The sequence below is a fragment of the Heliangelus exortis genome, chromosome 1, assembly GCF_036169615.1.
Source record: "Heliangelus exortis chromosome 1, bHelExo1.hap1, whole genome shotgun sequence".
NCBI lineage: Eukaryota > Metazoa > Chordata > Aves > Apodiformes > Trochilidae > Heliangelus > Heliangelus exortis.
Genome location: NC_092422.1, coordinates 166,202,232 through 166,226,539, shown reverse-complemented (window position 1 = coordinate 166,226,539; position 24,308 = coordinate 166,202,232). Strand labels below are relative to the sequence as shown.

The following is a 24,308-nucleotide window of genomic DNA, read 5'->3' as shown; positions in this document are numbered from 1 at the left end:
CACCCATGCACTTAGTTTCCTTTTTCTGGAAAAGCAGAAGGAAAAGACAGTGAACAGACAGGTCTTTCCCTGACCAAGATCATTTGTGTTTGATTGTATTTGAGAATAAAGAAGCCTTTCCAGATCTCTCATTGTAGGTGAAGCACAGGCTATGAGATCACCTGTTCCTGTTCCCCACTCTTCGACTGAATTCCATTTTTATTAGCCACACATTTATTGCTGAGTCAGAATGGTAAGTAAAATATAATTACCTTTGCTTAAAATGTGAAAGTGAGGTCTTTGTCTGAACTACAATAAACTCTTCAGTAAATTTCTAAACTTCAAGTCAGCTAAGAGCAAATACATTCTTCCTCTTTAATTGAGAGTGATTCATACTTGTGTCCCATCTATACGGAAAGATTTTTTCAACATTGGTTGAAAAAGATAGAATCATGTAATAATTTGGGTTGGAAGGGACCTCTAAAGGTCATCTAGTCCAACTCACCTTCAATAAGCAGGGACATGCTCAACTAGATGAGATTGCTCAGAGCCATGTTTAACCTCACCTTGGGCATCTCCAGGGATGAGGCCTCAATTACTTCCCTGGGCAACTTGTTCCATTTTTCCATTACGTTTTCTTAACATCCAATCTAAATTTACTCTTCTCTAATTTAAAGCCATTGCTCTTTGTCTTATCACCACAGGCCCTTGCAAACCATCCATCTCCAGCTTTCCTGTGGGCTCCCTTCAGATACTTGAAGGTCACTGTTATATCTCCCTTGGGCTTTCTCTTCTCCAAGCTGAACAACCCTATCTCCCTCAGCTTGCCTTCATAGGAGAAGTGTTCCAACCTCCTGATCATTTTCATGGGGCTCCTCTGGACTGGTTCCATCAGGCCCACGTCCTTCCTGTGTTGAGGGCTCCAGACGCAATACTCTAGGTGGGGTCTTACCAGAGCAGAGTAAAGTGGCAAAATCACCTCTCTTGATCTGCTGGCCATGCTTCTTTTGATGCAGCCCAGGATTTGATTTGCCTTCCAGGTTTCCTGGCTCTGAGGGAGCAGCCAGCCCTCATGGTGCTCCATTGCTTTTCCTGCAGGTATGGTATGGAGTACAGCTGAGGAAATCAAGGAAGGTGTAACGCTAAGAGTGAGGTGAAAGCCCAGATCTTCTGGAGGGCTGTCTTTATAGAATTCTTCACTTTCTATAGGCTCAGGCTGTGTGAGAAGGCTGGGAAGGGAACTATAAGCCCCATTCAAGGTTAAGTTATAAACTCTATTCAAGGAGAGGATGGGAGACACCCATCCATGCTGAGTAGAATTTCCTCTGCTCTTCTCAGCTTCTGGGTCCAGTTACCCCAGGTCAAGACGGGAACTCTACATTCCTGTTTCTTCTCAGCTGACTTCAACAGTGTCACTGAGGTTATTTGATTTTTTTTATGCCTTTGATTCATTTGATGTCCCCTGTTGGTAAACTAAGGAATGTAATTTAGAAATATAAATATGTGGAATGAAATCATCACTGTTGTTCAGAGCGAACAACAAGTAACTGACTGAAAATTGTGACCCTGACACAGTACATAAATCTACAACTGGACAGACACTTTAATTCAGCATGCACTAATACTGCTGTGTGTGGAAGCAGTTTCACCTCCATTAAGTTCTTAGCCCCTATATTCTCTTCGCCTTTCCATCTTTTGTTCTAACACAAGTATTTCTGCAGCTTCACAAGGAATCACATCAGGAAATGGTATGGTAGAGATTTAGTCTTTTACTCATTGCCAGCCAGAGCAGTTTCCCTGATTTGATTCTCACCACATGGATTCATGTTGGCCAGGTGGTGGTAGGAGAAGAAGAAACTTCATTGTCAGTGCTAGTTTATATTAACTTAAAGCATTTGTTAAGCTACAGCTTAAAGATGCACTTCTGTGACTGACTTAACTTTACCATTTACTTTGACATCAGCCAAGTTTGTAACAGGGTCTGCCTTGATATCTCTGTAGCCAGATCAGGGAAACATATTCCTAGATGGGGGGATTGCAGGGTGGATGAAAAGCTGGCTGTGTTTTTTGGGCTCAGTGGGTATCCAAGTGAAGGTGGCAACTGATTGTTAAGAGGCACTGCTCAGGGGATGATACTGTAGGACCTCCTGAGGTCCCTTACAGCTTACATGATTCTATGATTCTTACCCCAGTCAATATGACCATCCACAAAAGCAGCCCCAACCCCTCCTGAATGTGCCTGCTGGGAACTGTCAGTCTCAGTTTTAAGAGTTGTTTGAATGGTTACTCAGCTTCCCAGTCACCACTTGGATTTCGAGAAGAAGGAAAGGAATGAGCACATCGTGGAACTAGGACAAGGCTGCCCTTAATGTCAGCAGCATAGATTTAAGTCTGGCTACACTGACAGCCTACAAGCACCAAACTGGGTCTGTTACAGAGCACCAAGGGAAGTGAAAGCAAGGATAACACAGCAGGTGGCTCAGGTCTACTGGGCTGAGCTGCCTCAGTTCACAGGACAAGCAGATACCTCTCTGAAATCCTGGTTGGCAACACCTAAGAGCTTTTTAGATCAAAGCCAACACTTGCTAGAGCATGTGGGAGTGAGGAAGCCGGCACAGTTTACAAATAACTGGTGTCCCTTTTGCTCCTCCTGCCCTTTTGGTTGTAACCAAAGAAGCAAGTCATGGGTCTACTTGGGTTGACACTTCTCGAATTCCATCCAGAAAAGTCAGGCAAATGGGTATCTGTAAGCAGACTAATAAACCAAGACACATTTTTCTAAAGATAGTTTAGACTTGAAATGCCATCAGGGAATAAAAAGAAGATATTTCTCTCCATACTTCCAACTGGAGATGGATGGGAAAAAAAGAACCTTGTCATCAGAGACCCATCATTCAATAAACCAGGAAAAGACTTGACTTCACGCCTGACAAGCAGGTCATTACAAATATAATTGTTCCATATGGATGACTGCAATGAGAGCTGGTAGACACTGAGAGCAGTAATGCCAGGAGTTTATAATATTTCTTGTGGGATGAAACACTGACTGCTTACCAAAATTAGCAGGACTTCCAAAACCCCTTCCCAGAACTCGAGATCTGACCACACCCTGAATGCTGGGACCACACATGAGCATACAGCTCTGCCCTCTCAAAACGACAAGACAAAATTACACTGGAATCACCACTGGACTAATAAATCTTACTGTCAGCCAGGTTTCCTTGCTTTTTGGTTTTTGGGTTTTTTTTGTGTGTGTGTGTGTGCATTTGTTTTACTCCTGGCATGCCATCTTGGGTAACTGCATTAAGCTGACATTTTTATTTTTGTCTTTAAAAACTATTTTTGTTCTCTCATGTGGCTGTCAGAAGTGGGCACGTGAGGAGGCTGGGGGAAGTAATGAAAGATATTGTTCTTGTCACGCTGTTCATTTATCACCGAAGACTTGAACATATTTGCTCCCTGAATACTGTGTGTATATCCACTGGCTTCAAATACAACATTGGAGCTCTGTTTATGGGATGAGAAGAAAATAGAAACTATGCCAGGGTCTTTGGCATTGCTTATCCCTGATGAAACACACTCAATATTTTAGCCTTTGGCACCAAAGGGTTTATCCATTCAGTAAGTGTGCCATAAGTGCAGCTGTATCTGGAGTATATTGAGCAAACTGGTTTTAATAATAGAAATACTCCAGTTCTGCATGGAACTGGAGTAAGCTGTACTGGTGCAAACCACAGATCAGAACAGTTTTTACTGGCTCTGCTGGAGGCTGGCACTGATACAGCCATTCTGGTGGAGAGCAAGCAGAGGCTGGAATCACAGGAAATCCACAGTGCAGTTGAAGTCCTTGCCTGAGACACAGCAAATGACAAGGATTTTGCAAAGGCGGGTCCAGTAGACTGAGAAGACAGCTATGCAGTGGTAACATGTGATGTGGTTTTCCTTGATTTATTTTTCCTATAGATGTTTCATAAACAGAACAAGAACCTTCAAATTAACACATTTTTGGAAGGTGTGCTTGTTATAAGAGAACCTTTCCTGAGAGAATTCCCCACCCTCCTTCCTTAAAAAAAAAATTAAAAAATCAACCCCAGACCCTCCCCCGAAAAAACACAAAACAGCAAAACTGAATAAAAAGCCCCAGACTTGAAAAGAAAGGGAAACACCTCTGTGTGCCTCAGAGTAAACATTCCCTGCTGGGCTCCTGGCAAACACTGAGCCCACCCCATCAGAAAGAAATCAGATCCTGAAGCAAACTAGGTAAAGGGAAAGAAAAAAAAAAAAAAAAAAAAAAAGCAGCTGTTAAAACATTTGGGCTCTTCCCCCAACCTAATGCTACAGATGTGCTCATTTCAGTTGTTTGGCTTGTGTGCTGGAAGCCTCAAACCCTCTGCAAGGGGACATTAAAGAGGATAACATGGAACATTCCCATCTTGCTCTTCCTCACCATCATCCTCTTCATCACCGCCTTTCTCTCCACATTCTTGGAGGACAGTCAGAAGATTTATTGCAAAATTTCTTTGGCAGCTGTTAACCAAGTGTGCAGTTACAGCTTGGCTTAATTAAGAAATCAGCGATTCTTTTATGTAGGTCACATCAGTTTTTGATTCTGAAGCTCATGAAGTTCTAACCTTTCTGAAAAGTCAGCAGTGTATAGATGGCTTTAAAAAAATTACTTTCTTACATGCTTCTGTGTGTTGTTTATGCCTGCAAATGCCATTGCCCCTTTACTAGATAAACTGTCAAAGAGACCTTTGTTTGAACGTGGCATTTGGTGAAATACATATTTTTGCAGCAGAGTGTTTTCAAATAGGATTCATAAACACAGTCTGAGCTCCCAATTTTTTGAAACATGGCCATGCTGAGAAAGGAACAATGGATGATTTGAGTTTCCTCTCTTTGTCTCTCACCACTACTCATATCAGTTGCAAATGTATAAAAATCAAATATTCATGCTGGCTCAGAAACACAATTTTTTTTTTTTTTTGTATTATCCACATCACTGATTTCATTAAAAGGGAGGAGCCTAGTGTCTACAACACTTATAAATTTCTTTTCTACTTTATTTTCTACTATTTTCTATTTGACTACTGCTCTCAGAACACCACATCTGTATGGCCACAACAAACACAGCTGCTCAGTGCCACACTTCATCGTTACCTTAGACTGTCAGACTTTAGGCTGACTCCAGGTTCATTCACTCTTCCTCTCCTTACTTCTGAAGGAATTATCATCCCCACTTCAATTTCTATTAATTTTAGAATACTTTCTGATCTTTCTCTGAGTTGGTGTCAGCAGAGTTCATACAAGATTTGACTAATACTCTTTAGAGCACATTTTTAAGTGTTGAATTAAAAGACCAGTCATTCCTAAGGAGTACAGAACTTCAGCCTGGTTTCTAAGGCTTCTTCATGTCCTTGAAGACACAAATTTATTAAAGGATTTTGTAACATGTTGAGAAGGTTACATAATTTTCAACAACATCTGTATTTCTCAGGTAAAATGAGCAATATGTGATGAGAAAGATATGATGTCTTCATTGCTCAAGGAGATGAGATCTCTCTAACTAAAGCATAATGCTGAATTGTGCAAGAACTGTAGCTTTCTTAGGAGTGTCCCAAAGCTCTGAAATGGGCTCTTGTAGGGACTTAGGGACACCCCAGGCTTCTCTTTTATGAAGCCTAAATATTTGAGTCTTCTAACTTAGAAAAGAATATCAGCAGCAAATGCTTTGTGTTAAAACAAAACAATAAAAATCCCAAATAACCCTGGATACAAACATGCAAAAACCCTATTGGAACAAAGCCTTTGCTGAGCTCTGCTTCTCTTCTTTGAGACTGATGAAAGGAGAAAGAATGTGGGAAAAAATCAGTCACACACATTGCTTATACTAATGAATGAAATGGGCCAGAACCTGTAGTATGTCCCCAGGTGTGAGTGTCATGGCTGTCATGCCTACAGTTAGATGTGTCCTCTCTTCCCATCTAGCTCCTAGTGCTTTTTGGAGAGCATTCTGACCTCTGTGATCCCCCAAATCATGCCTGAAAGTCGCTGGGACAGTGCTCAAGGTTAAATGTATGTGAGTACATATCCATATGAGAACATATGGATATGGATAGTCACCTAATTTTCTTGTGTAGGTGTAACCAGTGAAAGAGTCAATGTAGTCTGCTAGAAAATAAGACACATGAGAAACAAGAACAAGAACAGATTCAGATGAAAAGAAAAGAATGAGTTCAGCAGAGTTTACAGCACATTACTGAGGTAGGAATTCACATCTAGGTGTTTAATATCACACTGCAGGCTATACAGCACTATCTGTAACATCTGGAGGTAAAATGCCAACATAATGAAGCACTGCTTATTAAACCTTTTTGAAGGACAGTTGGAAATTGTGCCATCCTTCTACATCCATCCAGGGAAGTGCTCCAGAAATAGAGTTACTGGCTACATGGAGGGTCCTACTTTTCACCCTAGCTCAATGAAGAATTCTCGTTTTCATCATCCTGAATGTTGTTTTTAATCTCCCGTGGCCCAAATAGCCTTCCCATATATACTTGCTTTCCTGGGCTGGCCCTAACAGTGAATACCTGTGAAACCAGGACTGCAGCAATCAGCACTTTTTATTTCAAAGGTCTCTGAAAACTGGATTAAGATGTTGTGTGGAGTTGACCATTTATCAAATAGAAGATTTGCAATGGTACCTGGCATTGTTTTCTCAGTCTCAACCAGAACCAGATTATAGGGAACTAGTCCTATAAAGCTGAAAATGGCTGTAGAATCAATATTAAATATTCATAAAGCATTGCCTCATATGTGGGTGCAAAAATAATTCCTTAACATAGTTGTTAGATTCCTATGTAGCCCACCAGCATGGAGCAAGAAGCTTCTCCTGTAACTGAAGCTCCAGCATCTCCCTCATCGAAGCAGCACTTCCTCATGCTCTGGGAGCCAAATTCTGCTTTCAAAAATTACATTTGCCAAACTTCCTCTATCAATGCATTTCTTCCTTCTTCTGTAATATTTCCATGCTTGTAGCATTTCTGTTGAACTCAGATACGAATTACTAAGCAAGATAAGGAGGTGCTAATGTTTTTTTGTTGTTGTTGTTGTACCTCCATCACAGCTATAGGTGCCTTCTTGTCACATGGCAGTGTTGCTGTAAAGCAACTGCTCAGCTCCTTCCCTCCCATGTGGAGGTCTGATTTGTCCCTTGTCCTGGGGCTGCAGCCACAAAGCTTTATTATCATTACTATTATTATTATTATTATTTAGTACCTCTGTTTCCTTGACTGAACTCTTGTGTGAGTCAATAACATGATTTCATTATTTTGTAAAGAAATGTGAAAATCTGTCCTTACAGGTGATGACAATAAAATAACCTCCTTGAAGTTTCTTCTGGAGGCAGTAAAACTGAAGAAGAGTTTTGGCTGGAACTTGTACTTTATAGTTTCTGCTTAATGTCTTGTTGTGAGACAGCTGGTTTATAATTTTATTCCAGAATGTTTCCCTCCCCCCCTCCATGTTTTGCTACTGTAATTTGTATTTTCCGGCAGCAATAGTGAAGCTTTGCCCTGGAGCAATCCCATAAACACTTGCAAAAAGCATAATTTTTCACAGTCAGATATTCATAAGGCAAAAAAACTGGTTAGCTTCATGCAGCAATAGCAAAGGGCTGCAGACAGGCTGTCTAGTGGATTGTGCACTAGGCTGGGATCCAGGAATGCTTGAATCTTAGTGCTGGCTCTTCCACCAGCTTGCTGTGTGGTCTTGGGCCTGGGCAAGCCACAGCCTCTGTCTCACAAGTTGCCCATGTATAAAAGGAGGATAATAATATTTGCCTGCTTCACAGGAGTCAACACTCCTGAGTTAATGTTTTTGCAGAACTCTGAAAAAGCTAAGGAGCTGCCAAAGTCTTAAAGCTTTCTACCAAGCAAGCCGTTTGTCTTTACATTTAGAATGTAACTTGCTTCAGTGAGCAAAAACATTTCAACCACCTGCAAAGTTTTACAGACACCGTTGGATATCCCCCGATGTTTTTAACTTATATGAGCCAAATTAGACAGGATTCTTTAAAAGACGAACAAAGAAGTGGTTTTGCACTTTCTATGCACTTTAGTTGACTTATTCCCTTCCCTTGTGCTCTGTATTTTATGCCATACATAAGCCAACTCCTCTATTCTATATCCACTACTGAATTTACACAAGTGAAATCTATTGAACTCATAGCATCTTTTTGTTTGCACATCTGACATTCATGCAGTCAGCCTTTTTAGTAAAGTTAAACTAGCTGGCATTGAAATATATGCAAAATAAAGTCAAGATAATCCATGATAATATTACCAGTCAAGGGCACTATAAATTCTTGAGCTATCAAAACACAAAGCCTTCCAGGAACAGAGAATGTCCAGTGTCATGCTGGGAATCCTGTATTTAACCTTCCACACATAGGAAGATACACTTCTGGAGTAATTCTTTGCATAAATTTTATAAAAGACATGGTGTGGAGCTCTGGGAGAAAAGAGCAAATGTTTCATTTTTTACAGAACATGTTTGGGTTTGTTTAGTGTTTTTTTTTTTTTTTTTTTTTTTTGCTTTAGCCCAAAAATACAGCTCCAGGGGCAGATGAAACCATATGTGAACTGAGGCTGCATTTCAAGAGCCATTTTGGTCATCATGACAAATGTTTCAGAAGCATGAGGCAGTTTGTTTAGATGTTTCTGTCAGGCCATTTTAAAGCACCACTTGTGATTCAAACATCAGAAGGTATTAACTAGTGTGGAGAAGTCAGTGCCCAACAACTTTCAGATAAAAGCAGCATCTGTCTCTGCGAGTTCTTTGCTTCATTCCAGTGAAACCTTTGATGCTCTTAAGACTCTTCTCTGACACAACTCAACCTGGTAATGGAAAAGAAAAGCCATTTTTAATGTTAATCTTGGCCAGTCTGTGAATTCAGCCACTTTACAGAAGGGTCTGGCAAATACTTTACGCTACCTCTGGCAAGACTTGGGAGAATGCCCTGGGAACACAGGAGAGCTGGAAAATAAGAGAAACACTGCTTTCTTAGGGATAAGTAATCTTGAACTTTAATTCATCCTGGTATCTAGAGCCCCAATAGGGCTATGATCAGCAATATAGACATTTTTCAAGCTGCAGCTTTTCAGATTGACTTAAGTGATAAAGGTAGAGTTTCATGTTACGTTGCACATAATCATCAAATACTACCTCTCCTCTAGGTACAAAGTTTTCTCTGCAACCTTGGTCAGATCTAGAGATTATGTGATTACATGATGAGCTGGTGATCTTGGAGATCTTGTGAAAAACTAGTACAGTGTTCTGTTGAGAGCATCTCGTTGAGTCAGCCCTCCTGTGGCTGCACAAATCGTAAATACTATGTGAGGGAGGGGCAGAAACTCCTTGCCCTAAGTCAAAGAAAAGAAGAAAGCCCTATTGTTTTTATCACAGACACTGGTTAGATCTCATCAAGCAAAACCTGAAATAATACCCCAGGAAATAGCTCTGTGGGTAAAAGAAGAAAGCCCTGAACTTGAACGAATCCCAGAGAGGCCTATGGTAAATAAAAAATGAATCTCTAGTGTTTCATATGAGGATGCAAGGATCTTGTGACAACCAAGACTCTCAGTTAGGAGCTATACCTTGGCCTAAGAGCTGAGACAGGGAGGGTAAAAGAAAAATTTAAACCTAATCTAAATGCCAATTGAAACAGATTTGTTTGTTTCCTTTTGGGATGCCTTTGTCTTTAGATGCTTTTTTTGCTCTTCAACCAAAGCAAACATTTGCTTTTATATTTATGGCATTTGAGTTCAGAAAGGTTTCAGAGTAACTCCATAGTGCTGAGGTCTCTCAACTCTTGGAAAGAGCCAGTTGCTGTTTAACTTCCTACCCATCATTCCACCAATACTATCTTGTCTGACAAAGGGAGTGACATTGTGCCATCCTGCCCTTGGGCAGCACCACCAGCCAAGAAGATGAGATACATAATACGTTTGAACCTCCCCAAATCCCTGCAGGCTTCTATCACAGTTCCTTCACTGCTGCTTCAATGGGCAGGGAACAGCTTTTCCAAAAAGGCCTGGTACACAACTGTATATATATTGTTACTTCTGGACCCCAGGGAGACATTACAATCACCTTCTTTGAATATTACCTGTAAGAAAGGAGTTAGAGTACAATCTTTTTATTTAACATTTAATAATAATGAATGCATATGCATTATATTGTTATAAATCTACGTATGAATACATAGTATTTAATTGTAATGCATATAATATATATTAAATTATAATAATTTATGTACAACAGTCTATGTAGTCTATTATATATAATTATACTTATTTATATGAGATGTGTTTTATAAATTTTTGTTCTCTAATTTTGATAACAAAATAACAAAAAAATGAAAATTTTGTTCCTGTAGATGCAAGCTCTGCCGTTTCTTACTGAGCTGACCCCTCACTGTGTCAAAATCCTCACCTTCTAACAACAAACCTTTTGGGAGGGTAATAGGGATAATTAAATCTAAAAGAAAACAAGAACTTCCTTTCCTTGTCATCTCTGTCCCAATGGAATTATCTTCATTATTTGAACAATACTTAGTGGGTAAACCTAAAGAGGAACATTGGACTTATAATATTCTGTTTTTATTGGGGAATCAGCTAGCTATCCAGCTAGTAATAGTATACTAGGAAAGGGATTTCTTTCTTGCCAGTTTTACCCCTAAAATCTTTTAACAATATTCACACAGAAACCAAAGATTATCCTTTGATAAAGCAACTAGCATCAGATGTAGAAAATGTGTAGTGGAATTTTTGACCACATATTTTTGACCTTTTCTGACCAGTGACAATGCTGAACAAGAACAAAGAGCTGTAGATAAGTAAGTCTCATAAATATTTAAATATTCACCTTCAGAGAAAGGGCATTTTCAAGTGAAAGAACCCATCTTTTTCACTTTTTTAAAAATAAAATCTGTCTTGCAAAATAATATAACTCAGTATAAAGGACATTCTTCAGCTTTTGACACCTCAGATTACTTTCCTTGGGTTTTTTTCCAGATTCATTATATTTTATGGGTATAGAAGGCTTAAGGGTGCAATCCAAATCTGTTTTCTCTAAACTATGGGAATGAGCACACAAGAAACATAATTTTTGAGCATCTTTTTAAAACATCCTTTGAAAATTTGAGGCAGCCTCACTGTAGTTTAAAATAAATGTCCACAGTGAAGCAGAACAAGGATTAAACAATAGTTGCTTGAAAATAGTATGAGAGTGGTGGAAATGATCCCCGAGTACCATTTTGCCCAATCACTGGTTACATTTTGCAATTTTTTTTTTTTAATTGTAGAATTTGTATTTTGCATTGGAATTTATCCAAAGATGTCACATTTTTACAAGGAGAGACTGATTTCCTTCACCCATCAGCTGAATTACTTGGTGCCACAGACCATATGTTATGCCTGGAACAGGCCCTCTGCATGGGAGGAGCTTCCACCTCTCAGTTGGTGACAATTGCATTGCTTTTATTCAGACAAGATTGTTGAACATGGAGATAAAAAAAAAAACAAAAAACCAGCAGCAAAATAACCCTACTAAGACTCATTTATTTTTCTCATTCACTGTGCAGTAATCTAGTTTAGACATTTTTTTCCCATATGCTGCCCTTTTACAAATTAATCTTTCCACAACAGGTCCTGCTGCTTTTCTCAGAAAAAGAAAGGATCCTTGAGGATTCTAAAGGATCCTCAAGATCAGGAGTTTCATATATGTGGCCTATCTGTGACATTTCTGCAATTTTTCTAGATAGGTTTTCCCTGCTTATATTCTAAGTAATTATTTCACTCATTGGTATTTATAGCAATCAGATATTTGAAGGCCATTCTTGAATTTGAAGATATTTGAATCAGATATTTGAAGGCAGGCAGAAAATTGGGGCAGATTTACAGTATGCTTGACTCTATATTAACCATCCAAACCCATAATAGAATGAACTGATTTCTACTAATTCTGCTTCAGTCCTTTTAAATTCCAGCTGAACTCAAAGGACTTGAGTAGCAAAACAGTCTATATAATCTACCACGTACAACTATATAATTGTTATTGCTCTCTCTTTTAGCAGATAATCTTGCAAGAAATAGAACTCCCAGAAATTCTCTTGTGCCATCAAAATAGGCATGCTGTTTAATAAAAGCATATACTAACCTCAGATGAGGGCCTGTGTTAGTACATACTGCTGCTAAAAGTGATTTCTCCATAAAGAAGCAATAGAGGTTGAGATTTAGAAAGACAGCTGGACACATGCAGAAGGTTTAGAAAGACTTTAGACTGTTAAAAAAATAATTAAAAAGTTGTAACCTGATTTAGACTTGGCTAGACTGAAACTTTTTTATTTTATGTAATGCAGTTACTCTAAAGTTAAAAAAAAGTAGTTTGAGTTTTTCTATCTGATCTTTCCTGTGTAACTGAAAGAATCTTTCCACACACATTTTACTGGCTAGTGGTCTGGAAAAAAACACCACCACACTAACATAAAATTGCCATGAGATACTCCTGTTTTGTTTGTGTGATTCCTTACTCTCTGTTTATGTGTGGCAGAATAACATTTTAACTCACTGATTCTTTTTCCTTTAAACATCTTTGGAGCAGGGTAATCTTTGGGTTTCTATTACTTTCTTTCTACTTTCTTCTATTACAAATACAGCCTGTTGTTCAAATTCACATTTGTCTCTAAAAACCACTGAAATAAACAGCCCTTTTGCTGTGGAGACAGGCTGCCTGACTTTATTATTTTATAAAACCTTGATTTACCCATCTCCAGTTCTCTGTCTGTCTGTGGGAAGTGTAAGGATCAAAGTCAACAATATTGCAACTGCTCAATAGTGGTAGGGACAGGGAAGGCCAACACTGGACTACAAGCAAGCGCATTGACATCTGAGAATTACCTCTGATGCAATGAATTTTAAAGAACCCATTTGAATTATCCATGTAAATCTCAGGAGTGAAAAGCAGTTTCCTATTGAACTGAGAAATTCTGACTCTTTCCAAGGTAGGGATATTCTGTAGGAAGATATGTCAGCAAACAAGTCACTGAAAGTGTATGTGTAATGACAGTGAGAATTAAATTTGGTGGTTTTTAAAAAATATTTTAAAATTAATTTCTTAATCATACTGGATTGTAACTTTCTTAGCTTAATCTGGTAATATGAATGAATATTAAAAAACTTATTTCAAGATTATGGCAGGGGTTTATTTAATGAAGAAAATACATTTATTGAAACTTGAAATGGAATTCAAAATAGATATGTTTGAAAAAGAATTTTTTTTCCTTTATAAAATTATGCAAATTATGAAAATCAGTGCAGGGCAATAATGTTGTATGATTTAGGAGACTGGGGACAAAAAAATCAAGTAAAAACTTTCTATTAATAGATTACCGATAAATCATTGCTTGAGATTTGCTTAAACAGATGGCTTGCAAGACAGTTTCCAATAACACATTCACTGGAAAATTTACCTACTGAAGTTACTCAAGATGTTTTGTGGTCAAGTGATGAGCCATTCTGCTGAAAGAAGTCAGAAGGATCAAATGAACAGAAAGGTATTTGCATGTCAAAATACATGAACTCTTTCAGGAATGATTTATTAGTTTCCAGTAAGGAAAAGACTAACTCTTTTGGTACGAAGTGGGAATCTTTGATTTAGATTCTTCTTGGTATAGATGCCCTATAGGTGTCAGTTTTTCTTTTCTTATTATGAATGAATGAAGATCAACTGAAAGACTTTCTGACCTAAGATACTGACTGTGTGCTAGAGCTTCTTTAGATGGTCCTCCTGTGATGGAGGATGACAGGATTCCTCTCATTTGCCATGACTTTTTGTTCAAAAGACCCCTAAATTTCTCAGTAATTTTTAAATGAAAAGTTTGATACTTTTTCAGCATTATTAGCTCATAAGATAAGGAACCCAAATTTGGTTATGTGGCTTCATGGAGATACAGAACAACAGAGGAAAATGGGATGAGAGAGAGCAAACATGTCAAACATCTTGCACTTGGCACTGACTTCCAGTAATTTCTCTCGTGTTCTATCAGCTACTCAGTTTTTATGGAAACTAAGTTCTTCCTGGCTCTGTCATTTGTAGCTGTGCTGACAAACATATAATTTCTTGTTATACTCCAGGCTGAAAGAGGGGGTTCAACCCAGAAATGCTAGAGCTATTTTTCCCTTCCCTTCCCTTCCCTTCCCTTCCCTTCCCTTCCCTTCCCTTCCCTTCCCTTCCCTTCCCTTCCCTTCCCTTCCCTTCCCTTCCCTTCCCTTCCCTTCCCTTCCCTTCCCTTCCCTTCCCTTCCCTTCCCTTCCCTTCCCTTCCCTTCCCTTCCCTTCCCTTCCCTTCCCTTCCCTTCCCTTCCCTTCCCTTCCCTTCTCTTTTGTTTTTATGTAGGTATGCACCAGAGCAAGTCCACTTTTTTCTTCAGAAAAAAGTGTGGAATTTTGTACTTACCAGGATAAATATTGCTCATCTGAGTCAATGAATATTTTGTGACAAGGACAGGATAGGGCAACAAAGAGGTTCTCTTAGTTTTTGAAATTCCTTTTAAAGATGCCAGCCTTAGAGACCTGTCATGTTTTTTTATGCTCTTACTATGTTTTTTCTGCAAATTCCTAGGCAAAAAATGTAAGTTTTAATTTTACAAGAAAGTTTACTAGTTGTCTTAAAAGTTTTTTTACTCTGTGTTCTTAAAGTAAGTTACTCTGTATTTTTGATATACTTTTACTCTCATTTCTCTATGGCTGCTGCACAATGAAATTTTAATTCCTTTTACAGGTTAGTCTTTAATATTATAAACACAATGGACTGACATTTTAATGTTTTTCTTCCCAGTTTACCTATTAAATGTATTAAAACATATTTTAATGTCATTAAAATGTTTTAAAAATGTCTGTGGTTTTGCTTGTCTCTCATTGAAATGTTACTTAAATGTATTTAAAATGGTTTAACTGCACACACACATTCCTGGGAAAGGAGATTTCAGAGTTTTGCTGTTTAATATTACTGATATACTGTTATAGCTAGAAGTCCTTTTTTTCATTGCAAAAATTTTATTTCTTAATTTAAAAATTGAAACAAAGGAATTACATATTCAGGAAAAGTTCAGAAGAAAAAAATCAGGAAAATAGCTTTAAGATGACCTTTTGGGGAATGTGCTTTAGTTAGAATTGTTCAATATTTGACCTACAGATAGCAATTTGGTCCATTGCGGATAAGAATTTTAAAATATACTGGATAAAATGCAATAGAGTAGCACAGAATAAATAATTGAATCTGATGTCTACATCAGCAGAGATCACTGATTATATTGGACTTTTTATCACTTCTGTCTATAGTTTTGCTACAAGGAATCTATTCTGCCATATGCTTGATGCAATAATTTTTGGAAGCTCCTCTACTAATGGAGATGAAATTACAAAGAAAATGATAAGAATAATAAAAAAAATCCTCTTGAAGAAGTCCTGAAGCAATTGGAGAAGTTCAGTGCAGTATATTCTCCCTTCATGTTCACTGTCTTTACAGAGATAGCAAGACTTCAGTGCTGATGCATTATTTATCCCATGCTGTGTCACAGCATGCCATCTTGTTTTGCAACCTTTGAAGCCAGGAGACAAATTTCTAAAACATAAGAAAAGTGTATGTAGACTTTCTTTTGTTTAAGAAGCAGTCTACCTCCACTGGTGATCTGGCATTTTGCAGGTGGATTGTCATTTAAAAAGCATAAAATTTACATAATTACCGGTTCTAGGATTGCATTCGTAAACATTTCAGTTTCTGCCTGTGGAATTGTAAGTGTAAGAACAGCTGTCTCAAAGAAATCTGTGATTATCACAGTTAATTAATTTACTCAAAAGGCAGCGAGAAAACAAAACCTGATTCCTGTCTCAAAGAATTTGCAAACCTATTCTACATGTAGTGTGAGCTGAAGGTGTCGATATACAAAAATCTGACAGCTGCAGCTGTAATATGGTTCTAATTTTGAACATGAGCAGCATGGCTCAGACTGGAGACATCAATCTGAGTATGACAAACATTTGCTGTGAGCAGTATTTTAACATCAATACTTGGTCAGAAAAAGGAAAGACATTCTCTTGGCTATCTGGGTGTTGATATCTTTAACAGTTTTTTTCTTTAATATTTCCTTTTCTTTACCTTCACTCTCCAGATAAGAGCAGCAGTCATGCACACAAATATTTTCAGCGTATAGCAGCAATTACTAATTTCTAAAAGCAAATTTTATGAGATTACAGTGTCCTGTCTCCCCAGAGAAGGGTTTAGAAGTCTTGAAAGAAATCACCTGTGTCCTAAGAAAAGTTCATTCATGAGTACAAAGAGGAAAATATCCCTTCTTTTTAATATCCTGTAATCCTATTGAGTATCTAGCTGCGAAATGGCAGTATGTAAGAGACATAATGAAGTGTGGGTGATTTAGGGAAAAAGAAACCAAACCAAACCAAGAGTTGCAATTAGCATAGATGGAAGCACAGGAAAGTTGTAGTTTCAGAAATACAAATATTTTTCTCTGACTGCTTTAGTATTTGAACAATATCCATCCAGAGCCCATTTTTTAACATGCATAGTCTGCAGGTAGGGCAGGCCTGTGTGAAAAGGATCGTGTGGAAGGCTCCCAATTGATTGTACAGCCCTTCTTTTCCCAGATCTTTCTCTCTGAGCAATCACACTTGAATCAGAAAGTCCTATCATCTTTAGCCCCTTTATAGAGAGAACAGTGGAACTATGCAAAATTTAACTCCCCAAAGAAGCAAGAAAAATGATGTTTTATGTTGTGTTTTGTTTATTTTTAAAATCAAACAGGTATCTATCAGAAAACACCCTACATCCACAAACAAAATAGTAGCCTCTCAAGGTGGATTTCTACTGTACCTGGGACATCTGACTGAGTTTCAAAACTTTAATTTTCACAGTGTTTTTTTTTACTTTTCATGAACTTTCCAAGAGATGTGCAAATTCTACCACTCCCTCAAAAATCTTGGAGTTCATTGGTGATAAAACCTTCAAGGTCTGCTGATGTGCTCATTGGTGCCAGCCTTAGTTTTGTTGATTGATGTTGGCTGCAGAGGACTTTGCAACCACCACAACACTGTTGACTCTCAGAAAGGCTGCACCTCCTGTGGGATTTTTGAAAAGTGAAAATCATATATATATATATATATATATATATACACATATCCAAGAAAGGATAATTTGTAGTAACTGGTTCTCTAAAGGAAGTAGAAGTGTGTACAGTCAAAAATATTTGGGGAAACACTAAATAAGAAAGAATGTAAGGAAGGTGGTAATTTTAAAAAAATTGAAAAAATCAATTAAAAATTTTAATTTTTACCTCATCCAGAAGTAAAATAACCATTCATTTTTCAGAATCCCAGGCTAATTGGATGTATAAATATATCTACTTATCTAGAGGTTTTAAATTTTGTCACCATGTAGAGCTTCTTGTTGCTTATATTAAATACTAGTTAGGATAGAGATTCAATAGGGTGCACTGGGATTTAGTAGGTGAAAATATCAACACTACATTTTTTTTTAATAACTGCATTCATCTCCAAGGCATACGGCTGTTTTGTTCATTGTTAGCATGAAACTGACAAAACTTATTCAAACTGCTAAAGGAACAGGAGGATCAGATATAATTAAAAGGAACTAAAGGATTCCTGAGCTTCTCATCTTTATATTGTATTAAATAAGTTCAGCCAGGATAATTGGATGTGTCACTAGCCTCACATGTTTTTTGATGTATCAATTAAAAGTGCCTTATGAAAAATAAAAGCAAAAACAGATATCAAAGGAAGAAAGAGAAAAGTTCAATCAAGACTAAACGTAAACTGCATAGAAGAAGAGTGAGAAGAAGCAAGATTTGTCTTCACTCCCATCTTCTTGGGAAATGTTCATAACCCGGTGAGCTCAAATTTTGAGGATGCATACTAGTTTCTCATCCTGGTTTTGTGAGAGGAATTGTTTTTATCCTTTGGTGAAAAGCTTACTTATGCATTAATAAAGGTGTGGGAGTTTTATCTCCATCATCAGGGTTTAAGATATGGGTAAGCCAATGGGCTGTTATCTGCTGGACATACTAAATAAAGGACAGGAAAAAAGCTAAATATTGACAAATTACAAGAATTTTATTTCCTTCTTTATTTGCATATATTAATGTTGTTCTTCATCCTGCTTAAAACATTTAATTTTCTCCCCAGAGTTTTCCTTATTTTTACCAAAGGTGAGGGTGATTTGAACTGTAGAGGAATGCAGACCTAAAGTGACCAAAGCAGGTCATCTAATTAAGGTCCCTACTCAAAGTAGGACTAACTTCAAAGTAAGGTAAAAATGCTCAGGGTCTTGAATGGTTGAGTTTGGAGCTCTCTCCAAAAGTGGATATCTCTCCTGACACTTTGTCCACTACTTGGCTACTTTCATGGCAAATATTCTTTTTTTTACACCTAACCTGGATATCCCCTACTGTAGCTTGTGACCACTGCAGGTTGTCCTTTCACTGTTCAGTTCTAAGAAAAATCCATCTTCTTCTTCTCTATAATCCTCTTTTGGTAGCTGAAGATTGGAATCTGATCCTTCATTAGTCTTCTTTTCTCCATGCTAAAAGAACCCCAGCTTTCTCATTTTCTTCTCACATGACATGTACTCCACAACACAAATCATTTTGGTGCCCTATGATTGCTTTCTGTTGTACAGAGAGGGGAGCCTTGAGATGATATTCCAGTTGTGGCATCATGAGTACTGGGTAAAGAGAAACAATAAATTCCTTCAACCTGCTGGCTGTGAATTTTGCAAAGGCAACCTTACATGCAGGAAGCCTTCATCACTCACAGGTCAAATTAATTTTTCTGTCAACTGGGTTGTCTATATAGTTAGGACACGTCTTTATAGTTATCAAATCAGATTTTCTGGAACAGTTACATATATACAATATCTCTGCAAAAATTTCTATTAAAAAACATGCTAAAGAAAGCAACAATATTCACATATTTCCTTTTAATAAAGTGGGGAAAACACTTCCATATACTTGTTTTCCCATGGTCTGGACATCCGTTGAAATTAGTGAAGATAACATTCAGGTTTCGATGTATGGACATGTAAAATATTCACATTCCTGTATGGAATCAGATGACTGAAACAAGGAACTGTCTCCACCCAAAACACAGATATCTATCAAGGTGTGAGGTAATTCATAATTCGGAATTGTATTGGTATATCATAAGCACTTGGAAGAGAAGCATCAGATGAAGCCAAAAGAGAAAAACAAAGATAAGAGGAAACATCAAGTGGTTATATGTAATAGAGGAAAATCTGTACAGAGAGGTTTCGGTTGCATTGTCTTGAATGAAATTGTAACATAAATAAAAGATGAGAGTAAAAGATTTAAAATATACAAAAAAGCAAATGACTAGAAGGAATGGTTTTTCTTTTTTTTTTTTTTTTTTCCCCCAATGTAGCCCATGGTGCTAAATACACCCTATTTCTTTCATCACTATTAGGAAGACATGACTTTTAGAGAAAAAATTGTTCTTTTTATAGTGTAAAGCTAAATACACCCTATTTCTTTCATCACTATTAGGAAGACATGACTTTTAGAGAAAAAATTGTTCTTTTTATAGTGTAAAGCCTCTCAAGTGTCTAATTTGGTTGAAGAGCAAATAGCTTTAAAGCCTAACAGAGTGAGCTTCAAGGAGAATCTAGACACCAAAAATGCACTAAATTAAGGGGTTATATGCTAATGTACAAATACATCACTCCAAGGAACCTTTTTTCAATCTGAAGGAGTTTGATTATTGCAATACCCTTCAGCTGACAGTCTTAAATTTGTCTGAGTGGTTAATACTGATCTTAAAAATATAGTTATGCATTCTTAAAGCTAAACTGACAGAAGGCTCTTGGACTGAAGTGCCCACACCAGAAGTTTGGACTGATTTCTCGCCAGTATCAGTTTACCCCCCTTGGCTGTGGAAGAGGAGTAGAGCAACTAACGCATTTGTAGCTGTCCAGGTTGAGTCAGATGAATCAGATATATGAAAAGAGTCACTCAGTGACTTGCCTGGAAAGAATGTTTTTTCCTGCTGCTGAAAATGAAGGCCCTTTCTGCCTAGGTACTGAGAAAAAGCTCTATCTGCCCTCAAGGTGATAAGGGCTTGTGTTTGAGAGACCCAGAGAACATGTGCTCTGTGCAGTAGAATAGAGACATCAAACAGTCTGACAAATGTGACTTTGTAAAAGATTTCGTAGGATCCTTGTTGTACCCCTTGTATATCTAAGAGAATGCCTTACATTTTTTTTTTTTTTACAGGCATTCCTATAACAAATCTATTTCTAAACTGCATACATGGATAATAGGAATACCCAGACATAGCACAACTCCTTTTCTGTCTATTCATTCTTCTTTCCATAATAACCTGTGCTACAACAGTGAAGGAAAGTGCTAGAATAAGATTATTTAATGTTTTTTATAAAATTAAAATCTTTCAGCTGTCCTTCTTCCCTTTCCAGTCTGCCTTCTCCGGTCCCAGATGGTTTCTGTTTCTCTCACATACCTGAGTGTTTATGTGTGTAAGTAAAATACCTTTGTTCTGAGAATTCACCAAGTAAAGTATAAAGCTTTCTTTGACAATATTTTATGAGTCCACAGTGTTATGACTTCAAATTATGGACTTAAAATTATGGAAAGTATACTGCAGGGTATTTGAAAAAGGAAAATTTAAAAACAATTAGAACCTATTTTGTAAAATTTTGTTGACTATTTAAAAGATCTTTTTTTGTGGTTCTCATGGAATCTAAATTACCATGTGAGTCACTTAGACATGTCTTTCTCTTTTCCTGCAGAAAGTTTGGGAGAAGGGTGTTGTTCCAGATCCGACAGGGTTCATCTGTACCAATCCTCTCGCACACACTCAAGCATGCATTAAATTACAAGTTGCAATCACAACAGAAACAAATGAGGCAGAAGATGGCCGTGTAATTCCTTACGCTTTGCACTTCTGTATGAGCAGTATCCTTTTTCCCCTGCCACTGCAAATTAAAGAATGTGCAGCAGAGAAAATGCTGTGCCAGCACTGCTGTGCAGGATCCATGCTGTGCTCCACAGGGCACCAGACATTACCTGTGCTAAGTGGCACAACTTACAATGAGCATTTGCTCATGTAAGGAGGCATCTGTGTTTCAGGCAGCACAGAAGGCTGGCAGTTGCTCTGTGGCCTTGTCTGAACTGCCCTGCTGGTTAATTCAGACAGAAACAACATTTATAAACCAATACTGAAGGGGAGAAGGGGTTTTAGTCCCTGCCCCGTGCCTGCTCCTGCATGGCATGGAAAAAAAAGTCTAGCAGGTCAGTGCTAGACCCAGGTAGGTGGGTAAGGGCTGTGTAGGCATTGCCAGCATCCTTCACCTCCTCCATGGAGAGTTTCTGTGATTCCTGGGGAAGTGATCCCAGTCATCCTGCGTAGTCAAATAAAGACTCAGAAGACGGCACATAGGTTTTTTTTTTTGTTTGTTTGTTTTTTGGTTTTGTGTGTGGGTTTTTTTTTTTTGTTTGTTTGGTTTTGGTTTTGGTTTTGGTTTTGGTTTTGGTTTTGGTTTTGGTTTTTTTTTTTTTGAGAGCTGATGTCCAAAGCACAGCATTTTCAGACAGAGGAAATGTTAAGGTAATTGTACCAGTTATAACTAGTTAATACACAGCTATATACAGGAAAAGGTGGGCATGACACAATGGAAAAGGAGGAAATTTTGATCCCACAGCAAACAACAGTATGTGTTAAAGTGACTAATTGATTGTTAAACTGACTAATTCCCAGTTTCTTGTACATAAAAGGAATTTCTTGTCAAATAAAATTTGTTCATCTTCTGCTACTCCAGTTCTTGAAGGCACTATAAACAGTGTAGACCTGATCAATTACAAGCCTACATGTTACTAGTAGGACTCCATTCACTCACTGGACCATGTCTAACAAGTCAAAAATATACCTGCTTCATTCTGTGTGTACTTTACCCTCTGCCTTCTGATCTTGTACAGACATGTTCATTACACTGGAAAGGATACAGAACAGCAGGTAGAAAAGCATAGCACAGAGTCACAGAAAGGAGTACTATTGTTGTAGCAGCTAGTAAATCTTCACTGAACATCAAAATAAGTAAGATTGGAGAAAGAGTTGTGTGCCAAGGTCAAATGACAAGATCTGTTACAAGTAGATTTTATAAAGGAATTTTCAATGTAGGGTCAGAAGCCTTAGAAGCCTCTGAGTTGCACGCCCTCAGAGAAGGTGAACCCAGAAAGCGAAGAGGTCAGAAAAGCAAAAAGAGCTTGATCCTGTAGGAAAGCCAAAAGCCAAAACAAAACAGAGGAAAGTATTTATTGGGAGAAGTCTGATAACATAAAGACATTGTCTTCTGGTTTATATCACCCTTGTTCAGAAAAAATGTGGGTTTGTATATTTTTTCCAGTAAACAATTTTGTGTGAAAGTACCTAGCTGCAAAATCAGTGTCCCTCAAAAAAAAAAAAAAAAACAAAACCAAAAAACCCACAAAACAAAACACAAATTCATGCATTACAGAAAGTGACAAATCCTGCTCTACCCAACAGTTCTTCCAAGCATCCATCTGCAAAACAAACGGGCACGCAGAGGAGGAGAAGCTTCTTCCCTTCCTTTCGGAAGAGCATGGGTGGTGCTCCTGCACTGGATGATGTGTTTAAGCCAAGATGCATGATATAGATAGGCTCATGGCAATAACATGAGCAGGGGTACACCCTGACACACCTACACTCCTGTTCCCTTTTGTAATTCAGGTTCCCTTCAACTGCAGAGAAGCTGAGGCATTCCTACAGCACTGGGGAGTGTGTGATTGGCAGCTGCATAGAGATGGAAAGTGGGGTGGTGATGGAAGAGCAAACCCAGGTAGCCTGACCTTTTTCACTCCTCAGTAAAAGCAGCGTCAGAAGGGCTGATTGGAATACTTTCATGGTGTGTGGGAGTTGTGTCTTTACATTTAATAAGAAATTTAAATTCGTATTCCCAGGCCAACGCCCCTACCAATATTCTGAGAGCTGGTATTCTGAGATCATTTGCTTTCTGTTGATGCTGTCCTACTCTGTGTCAACTATTGCATCTGCCAGATGTTTAAAACACACAAAAGAAATGAAAAACTTTATTTTCAATCCATGATCTGGATCTGCCCTCTCTTTCAAATGAATCTGAATGTTGATCTCCCACCTCCCAAGTGGTTATTCTAACCACTGGGCTTTCTGGTATAGAAATATCAACTGTATTGTGAATTTAATTCCTTCTTTTTCATCACAGCTGCCTCAAACTAAGATATTTTTGGAGTGGTGAAGAAATATTAAAAAAACCCTCTGCACTTTATGATTGTAAAAGATTTAGTAGTTTTCATATTGACTAAATCAATCACCCAATTTTCCTCAAATCCAGAATAATTTCTGATCTCTCAAAACTTTTCATTTTTCTCTGTCAAATAGATAATTTTACAAAGAGGGTTTCACTCAGCTGTACTAAGATCTAACATTATCCAATTTCTTGAATGAAAATGATTACACTATGATTTAATAAATCTAAAAAAGATTTAAGTTTAACTTAAGATAGAATATGTGCAGCAGATTCTGTTTGAGGTCAGGAGTTCCACCTCTCCAAGTCCTGCAAATATGTCTCAACAAAAAAAATTCCAGTCACAAAAGGTATCACAAAGCACATACAAAACTCTGTTCTCATTTACAGATCTTTGACATCAGGCAGGTCACACCTGGGTAAATAGTAACAAAAATTCAGTCTTTGTCTTAACCTCGACTGAACTTGGTTTCTTCCTTTCCAGAAGAAGTCATAATATAAGCCTTCAGGATATCCTTCTGAGTAGAAATATTTTGGAAACTGCTTTTGCTATTGCTCAGATAACAAAATCTCTTGATGTAGTTTTCCTTGAGTTTATAGGTTCTGAAAAATATTTTTTTCAATAAAATAAAGCAAAGTTTTAAAGCAAAACATTAAACTTGGTGTTTTTATTAGAAATCTGAAATATCATCAAGGTTTGCAAACTCGATTATGTGCCTTTCTTGAAGTTTTGCATGAATCTGTACCAAACTTTGTCAAGAGACTGATGAATGTGAATTATATTCATACAAAGCTTCATTATGGGACATATTCAAACTCAAAACCTGGGGAACATATCTACTTCTGCCTCAGTTTCATTACTGCTTAATCTAAAGATCAAAGTAAAATAAAAATAATAATCAGAG

At 37.7% G+C, this 24,308-nt stretch overlaps 1 long non-coding RNA gene across 1 annotated transcript; it reads right to left on the bottom strand.

Moving 5' to 3' along the window:
- Positions 1 to 8,529: 8,529 nt before the first annotated feature.
- Positions 8,530 to 22,799, bottom strand: LOC139798546 (uncharacterized). The gene is made up of 3 exons (XR_011726861.1): positions 22,640 to 22,799; positions 8,974 to 9,015; positions 8,530 to 8,876 (listed from the first exon to the last, which is right to left on the bottom strand). It is a non-coding gene; the product is annotated as an uncharacterized lncRNA (long non-coding RNA).
- Between the last annotated feature and the right edge of the window lie 1,509 nt (positions 22,800 to 24,308).